This window comes from Alligator mississippiensis, chromosome 5 (assembly GCF_030867095.1).
Source record: "Alligator mississippiensis isolate rAllMis1 chromosome 5, rAllMis1, whole genome shotgun sequence".
Classification (NCBI taxonomy): Eukaryota; Metazoa; Chordata; order Crocodylia; family Alligatoridae; genus Alligator; species Alligator mississippiensis.
The window spans coordinates 68,035,994-68,044,962 of NC_081828.1; positions in this window are offsets into that span (position 1 = coordinate 68,035,994).

Below are 8,969 nucleotides of genomic sequence, written 5' to 3' on the forward strand. Positions count from 1 at the left end.
CCCCAGCAGGCATGTGGCTGAATTTCCTCAATCAAAGGTAAATGTCTGTTCTCTTTTTTTTCAATTTAATCTGTGCATTTTAGACTAACCTGCAAAGACTGAATAGATTCAGCCTCTGGCTTTTTCACTGTCTGTACTTAGCCCAAATCATTAAGAAGACAGATCGTAACTTTGGAAGGTCTGGAATTTCTCATCAAAACCTACCCTTGATAAGGGGTATTTTGTATCAGAGCTTGGATATGAAGAATTTTTTTTAACAGCCTTAAGCACACTTTATGAAAAATAATCATGAGTGGTCTCTCTCTCCATGTTCTATATGCTGTAATAAAGTGAAACTATAACCCATAGCCACCAAGCTACACACATAATGTAACACTCACCACCAGTGCAAGAGCATTTCCAAGGATCCCCTTGAAGCTAACAAGTTCTAATCTCTCCATGCTCACCAGCTTGCCAAATCCAGCAGTTCGTTCTCATTCCAGTCAGTTATACCAGGGCATAGCAAAGTAAGCCTTTGTTCTAGAAAGAGTGGATATGATAATAAACAAAGGAACAATCAATAATATTTTTAAAAGAAAATATCTGGACCTCTTAAAAACAGCTAGCCACAAATCTTTCATCCAAAAATGAATAAATAAGAATCAGGCACAAATTACTGTTAGTTATATTAATGGAAACACCTGGAAAGAGTGTGATTAGCAAACAAAATCCTTATATTAGAACAGTAAGGACCAACCTTTTTGTCAGACGTGCTACAAATCAACCCTGCACCCTCCTTGAGAACTGCTCTAATACCTGTGCCCTGCCTGATCTGCCTCACCGCTTTCTGCTCCCTGCCTAATCTGTTGCTCTATTTTCTGCTTCCTGCCCTGTCTGCCAGGATTAGAATACAAACTATTAAATACTCCAAGGGAATTTCAAAATAGGTACACAAACTGGGCTAGATCCACGGATGAAGAAAATCAGTATAACTCTCCCAATGTACACCATCTAAGGATTTGAACTGTAGGAGTTTTATGTGAGAGGGAAACAGATCTTTTGGCAAATTGAAATACTACAATAAAATACTCAATTTTTTAAAAATTAATAATGTTTTTCAAAAACTATCCATTGTGGGTGGCTGCACTGACAAAAAGTCAGCTCATGATCAAATTATATTGTAGAAAGGAACTTGCCCTTTGGGTTAGCTTCAACCACTGCTGAGTTCATTTTGTTGATGCATCCTCTGAAGGGAATTCTGTCTTGCTCTGTCTTTAACCTTGATTACTATAGGGAAAAGCCCTAAATGGGATATACTTTTGGCCTAATAGACAAAACATGTGGGCCAATACAGCTCACAATATGATGATCCTCAAGGGCAATGGCTGGTTAGCTCTTCTATAGTTAACTCAGTTCTGTACAGGGTTTGAATGAGGTTCTACTTCTTAAAAGAAATATTGAGGGAAAAGCTTTAAAATGCTACTTTCTGCTTTTTAAATCAGGTACTTCTATGGTCTATGGGGCAGACAATAAATGAAATTAAAAATAGAAGACAACAACAGCCAAATAATACTCACCTCTGGCTCAAGAGACAAATACTTCTCTCAGTTGTTATTAAATAAAATTCCCAAAAAAACAGGGACTGGGATGGAAAAAACTAAGCACATGGTCCATGAACACCCATTTGGCTTTGAAATGAATGGGCGAATAAACTTGATTGCATTTTAAAGCAAATTAAAGTCAAGTTTTCAACCCTTTGCCTTACAACATCATTAAAAATAATAATCCCTTGGGTATGCAGGAATTCATTCAGCTGTGCTTGTGAATGATATTTTCTGTAATGAGTTTTCCAAAGCTGACTTGTGGGGTGGGGGGTTTATTTCACAGGTATGAATCAGGACAAGAAATTCAGAACATTGGTGTCAAACTGCAAGCACTGATGCCACAGTAGGAAGGATGGTTTCTTGGATATGACACTGGATTGGGGCTCAGGTTCTGTTTCAGATTCAGTCTGTTTTGTGACTTTGGGCAAGTCACTACATTAGCATTTGTTTGCCAGTTCCCAGTCTGTAAAATGAGGATAAAAGTACTTCCCTACTTCATGTGGATGTTGCTGTGAGGATAACAACAATTAGTGATTGTCCAGTGTTTAGCTATAACAGCAATAAAGGCCATAAATACATAGATAATTAGTTCCATTAAATATAATGGATTAATTCACTTGCTAAAAGTTAAATAATTGACAAAACAGAACCTTAATTTGAATTTTGCAGTTTTATATTTTGATCTAAGTCAGATCTTGGACTGGCATAAACATTACTTTTGATTCATTTCTGTTGAGTAACTTGCTACCAGTGATCTAACGTGATTAGTCTCTTAATTATGTCAACTTCACTGGAAAAAAAACAGAATGTCTGCTACTTTGTAAATCATGCTGATACAAGACACCCTGACTTTTCATTACACAATTACTGAGCTCATATTATCTATCAGTTATAGTATATGCAAGCTACCATTGAATTAATAAAATCCTTCCAGCTTCAATCTTGTGGTCTTTTAGAAATCAGTGAACCATGTCCTAAAAAAATTAACTTGATTATATAATTCAAGAAAAAAGGTTTTTATTTGGCTCATCACCTTTAAGAGACACCATATAACTTTGCTCAGAAGCAACCCTTAGTTAGTAATCACCCTTAGGCTAGGGACAGAATTTCCACATAAAGCTGTACAAGTAATCATAAATTGACTCAAATCTGTAACACAGCAGAAGTTCAGTGTACATAAACCGCTTTCAAAATGGCCCAAACCAGTTTAAGATAAACCTGGATGGATGTAGTATCAGACTGAACTGATTTAGTTTAAATCAGTTAATTGAACCTCTGTCCCAGATCCCCTCCAGATTCAAGTTAACTCATAGTCCCCCAACATCCCAGGGTGCTTTGCACCTCCCTGTAAGCCCCTCATTGCAGGGTGAGCAGGCTAGCCTTGACCCAAGCTGTCTGCTTCAGCAAAGCAGGGAGGCATGCTCTAGCACCCCCCAGCTTCTGGCCTAAGCCACTGTAGGCATATGGCTGCATTTTCCGGAATCAAAAGAGAATGTCTGATCACTTGCTGATCGATTCAGTCTAAACAGATTAGACTAAACTGCAAAGATTGAATCAATTCAGCCTCAGGATTTTTGACTGTCTGTAATTAGCCTTATTAAATAACCATACCTTTAAGATGTTAACTATACATTTAACAGAAGCTGTTTTCTGCATACAAGAGAAACCTGTTCACTTAGTAAAATATTGGCTCTGAAGGAAAGGCACATGGTGACTGGTGTCACAGAGTTCACACAAATTGAAAGGCTTACAGTGGTGAAATGGAAGTTTCTGAATTTTTCACTATGATCTCATTTATAGAGGAAAGAGGGAAGGGAGAAGTCATAACAGACTCTCTCAAGTTTGTTCATTTTTCAAGAATTTGGGGGGGTGATATCTTTTATTGGACGAACTGCATGACTGTAATAAAGTTAGATAAGTTCTCAAATGCAAGATACTTTTCAGTTTCCTAATTATTGAAAATGAAGCACTAAAATATAAAATGACCAAAAAAGGTATTAGTAAAGAACAGAAAAATATCAAGACATCTCACCTACAATATATACATTCTGCCTCTAAATAAATATACCATAATAACCATTTGCACTGAAACTTTCCTTCTGTAATGGGAACAATTTCAATTGACCTTTACAATAGATTATGTAGAAAGAATTCTTAAACTGTAATGAACAAAATACTTCCCTAAAGCTTATTTTTAAGTTGGTAGACCAGGTTTTAATTGCTGATAACCTCAGGTCAGATATACAATAGGCCAGGTCTCTGTGATGCAGTAAACTTGGCATCAATTCTCTTCATTTCATGGGCTCTCTGATCAGGTTTTGTTTTACAAAGGTCACTTAATTAGTAGTATCAGTAACAGTTACTACCTTAACATTATCTTCCTTTAGCTAATGATAGCATTTTGCATGTGTTAAGTAAAACAGGAATTAACAAAATTCCTATGGCTTACTTACATGATAAATAATGAGCCATTTTAAGGAAGAAATCTCCTAGGGAGGGCGGAAAAACCTGCAGCTGAAGGCAAGCGAGTCAGGATGTGTAACTCTGCACAGGCATAAACAGGAAATGGAGCAGCTTGCGTTTGGATTGACAATCTGGCTCCAAAAGGCTCATCTAAAGCGGGCATGATGCTTGACCCCTGTCAAACATGAAAACTAAGGTTTTGTAACAGGTCTATATCCTGACACCTCTAAGCCCCCTTATATAACAGAACTATTTCTTCCTCTGTTATTCTGAAAGTTTAAAAAAAATAAAACTCAATTAAGTTAGTGAAAATGTTAAAATAATAATGCCACACTTTTAAACTATTTTTTTTCCACACACACACTTGTCATACAGTCTCTGTGATAACACCAGCAGAGTGGAATGGTCATCCATTAATCACTTTGTCATACAAGCTAGGGACACAAGTGATGTAGAAACAGGGCAGTGAGGATGGGAGTGCTCCATAGAGAAAAGGATGGAGCCCCTTCACCTGGCATAAGCTCCTTAGGTCACCCAGCACATCCTGCCAGAGCCCAGCATCAGCAGCAGTTGGAAAGATGTGTTGGGCAGCCCTGGGGGCTTGTGCTGGGCAGCAGAACCTGATCCTTCTTTCTATGGAGCCAGCCCAGCTCGGCGGAGGGGGATCCTGGGCATGGGGCTCCCCCCATATGGGCAGATGACAGGCTCAGTGGCCACTCCAGGATGGGGGACTCCTTTTCCTCTGTCCCCTGCATGTCAGTGACTTGCACTGGCCTGGCCTGGCCTTGCAGGGAAGAAATTACCCTCCCTTTCCCTCCACCACCACCATATCTGGTCAGACCAGAGCTGTGGATATCCCAGACCAGCCTGGGGAAGAGGCATGGAGCTCCCCCCTTGGTCAGATACCGAGCTCTGGAGACCAACACCAGAAGGTGGGCTCTCCCCATACATGCAAGGGCAGGCTGGGAGGCATGGTCTAGCATCCCCACACCGCTTCCCAAGTGCAAACTGAATGTCAGGTCAGTTCGTTATCAGTTCTATCTACACAGCTTAGAAAAACCTGCAAAAACTGAATTGATTACACCTTAGGCTTTTTGATTGTATTTAGCCATAGAAATAATATCTGACTCCTGTATTGCAAAGTTCCAACACCATGTAGGAAATAAGTTGGCTTTCCACACAGAGACTTAAAGGCCTAATCCTGCTCCACTAGTTTCCAAGACAACAACAGGAGTTGGGCTTGTTTCTTTTTCTATGTATTAATGATACTTCCAAGACACTTATGCCCATTCTAAGGAAGAAAGTAAGCATTACAGAATGGGAGGCAAATTCTGCTCCCATGTCCCAGGACCACTGTAAAAGAAGAGCCCTGTGCAGTGAAGTGCTCTGTGCCACAGTGCTTTCAGGGGTGGAGAACTGGCAGAGTTGCCCAGGAGAAGGAAGTGAATGAAAGGTTTTTCATAATACAGATGCACAGGGCATTACCCCCTACCTACTCCATGGAAAATGCCTGGGAGCCATAGGAACTGCTTAGCAGAGTACAAAACAGATTTGTAAAGTGGTAGTTCTGGCTCCAGTTAGCGGGTGTGATGTGTGGAGTTATGCTTGCTGTACCGAGGTTGCAGAGCAGTGTAGAGGGTGTTTGGTTCTTCCCATGCTTCTGGGCTTTGTTTGTTGCCACATGGGGCTGGGAAGGAATATTTTCCCCTCCTGTTGCTACATGTGTCAGGGGGGGTTTTCCAACGTTCTCAGAAGCACCAGGTGTTGGCTGCAGCTAAAGATGGGGATATTGACTGGGGTGTCAGTGCTCTGAGACTAAACCCCAGAGATTCCTGGTTAGAGGGCCTTGTTCCTCTACTCAAGGTCAGCCAGATGGTCACACTGGGGGTCAAAAAGGAATTTTACACCACAGTTAGATTGGTACAGCTTGGAGAGGAGGCGGGTGCCTTCCTCTGTAGGGGACATGTCCCTCTTCCTAGTATCCCTTGAGTATATTTTAAGAAACTTTGCAGTGGCAAGATATTGATGGCATTCATCCCCCTGCTTTACCTGTAGTTGATTAGGGTATTCTGTGTTCCTGGGCAATATGCCTTGTGGCTGTGCAATAGGGTTGCTTGTGTAGTTTTAGGAATAGAAAGATAAGCACTTCTATGGAGTGGTTTGGAAAGTGATGAATCATGATCCTGCTTTGAGAAGGGGCTTGGACCTAGACCAACACCTATCGACAAAACCTATCAACTATCAAAAGGGATAAACAAATCAGCAGCAGCACTGTTACCACCATCAACACCACAATTAATAATGAAAATAGGTGTTAACATATATTTTAACTTTAAAATGGTTTTAATAAACTGTATAGCAAATCACAACTTACTCTAAAGAAGAAAAATTGCAAAAATCATGCATTTCATCATAAAACAAAAGATATTCCTACAGCAACTATTAAACTTAGAACATGCAAGCCAGAGACAGCTTGGACCACTCATTCTTATGTTTAAAGAAAGGTAAACAAGAAAAAAAATTAAAATCTTGTTAATTTAATAGAAAGTGATAACTTCTACAAAATTTGGATCATGAATTTAATTGAAAAATATAATCTTGCTACAAAATTCTAATGTGTGGTAAAAACAGTTCAGAAAGATTACCTCTGTCTATTAAATTCTACATAGGATTTTAGACCATTTCCACAGCTTCTATTTAGATGCCGCAAAACCCTATTGATCGAATCCCTATAAAATTATATAGGATTTTTTCACAGGAGAAATATGATTACAGGGTTCTGCTTATCCTGTGAAACCAGGATGACATTCACTAACACCTAAATCAAGAAGCTAAAAGGCATATTCTGAATTAGGTGATACCATGATCTTACTGACATCACAAAGAGAATACATGCTCAAAAATTAGACCCTACTGGTGTCTAAGAACTACAGCTATGAACCAAAAACTTACTGCACTACAATACCACATGAATGCATAGCAAAAAGATGGTCCCTAACCAAAGAATTCACTGTCTAATTCTCTTGACAACACAAGACTTTTAACATACTTTTGTATATATTATTAAAAGATTTTGCTTCACCTTTACAGCGAAGTAGAGAAAAATTAGAGTTGATTTAGCAAATTCTGCAAAATTATATTTTCATCTGTTTCCATCTTTGTGCTCATATATGTCAAAGTTTCAAAGAAATAATTTAAAAAAAAATCAGACTACTTAGCGAGTATTCACTACTTCATTCATGTTTTTCCACTGTATCAAGGCACATTATGTAATTAGCAGAATGTAAGATACTTTTTAAAGAGTCTTTCTCCTTCCCCACTCCGTCCCAAGAATTTCATCTTGAAAACAATAGAATGAGTTAAGCATGTCTGTCCCTAATGAATGTATTTAACGAGCAGAACGCAGAGACTTGGAAATTTGCAAAGTGGATACCAGGAACAAGGGTCAGAGGAAGGAGATGTAAAATGTCCATTTGTCACTCATGCATCTTAATCACTAATAAGACAGCAGTAGATATCTTGGAGTCTGCTGGGGAACAAAACAAACTATCCACTGCACAAACATCCCCATCAAACAGCCAATGAGAATTCCTGGCACTGTGTGCAAAAGCAGATAGGCAATTAATGAGCTATCCATTATATACCCTAGTCAGAGAAGAAAGCATGGTGTTGTGCAAACCAGAAGCATGTATAGGGTAGGAGGCATTGTAAAAGTTGCACTGGAGGAACAGAAAATGGAATTTAAAAGGTATAATCAATTCAAATATATTAAAGCACACAATTAACATACAGTGAGCAATATCCTGGTTTTTTTATACATTTAAGGTGTTTAAAATACTATTTTAACACAAAGCAGCAAGAGTTTATAAATGCTTGATATGAGCTGAGGATAGAGCTAAGCACCTCAGTAGTGACACAATATAAACTTCAGTACATGAAATACTGGAAGTTGATGTAAACAGCTTTTAATAGCAGTGAACATTTGTTCGCTTTGTTTAGACCATCTGGATGTTCCATTGTGTTCAGTTCAACACTGACTGCCGTCGGGTGACAGTTGATATATGTTAAATACAAGCAAAGTGCTGCGCTCCACTCCAGGGACCCTTAGGAGAACTTTTCAGTGTTTTGTGGAATATGCTGTCAGATCGCAGCACAGTCGCCTGCATCCTTAATGGCTCCGTGCCAAAGTCCTCCGGCTTTTTTATCAAAGGAGAGTTTTGCTTTTACTGTTTGAAAGGTTAGGAAAACTATGCCAAAGTTCTTCCAGGCAGCTTGGAGAGCATCAGCTGACAGGAATGATTTTCAATATGGAGCAAAGAATAAAGAAAACCACTGGTCCTCAGAGATTCCAGGTTTCACTCATTTAACATGCAATGTGCCTAACAAACAAGCCTTTAGAATGTAACAAAAGAAAAAAGTTACCAATAAACATGATGATGTTATTGTTCTGAAAGAAAAAATCAAAATTAACATTTAAAGACACACAGAGATTTTTCTCCCTGCATATATTATGTGCTACATTGTATCTGCATTGCAATGTAGATGGTGGGCTATGCATCTCTTAAGGAATTCAAATCTACCTTTCAGAACTGTAAATCATTTGAAGCTTAATTAGTTTTTCTGAAATGCTTTGAGATCCTGGAATGAAAGGAACTGCATAAAGCTAAAGTTGTACTGTTAGACAAGACTTCAAATGATAGCAAATTAAAGACATCTTTTAGGCATCACTTGTTAAATATCCAAATACCTACATGAAAAATTGTTGCATAAAAATTATCAGCCTTATTAATCAGCTTAAAACCTTGTTCAACACCGGCTTGGAATTATTTTATCATTACCTCCACTACGTGTTAAATCAAAGCTGGACAACTTAATGAAGTTACTCTGGCTTTTGCAATATAAAGAGTGGATAAATGGGATATT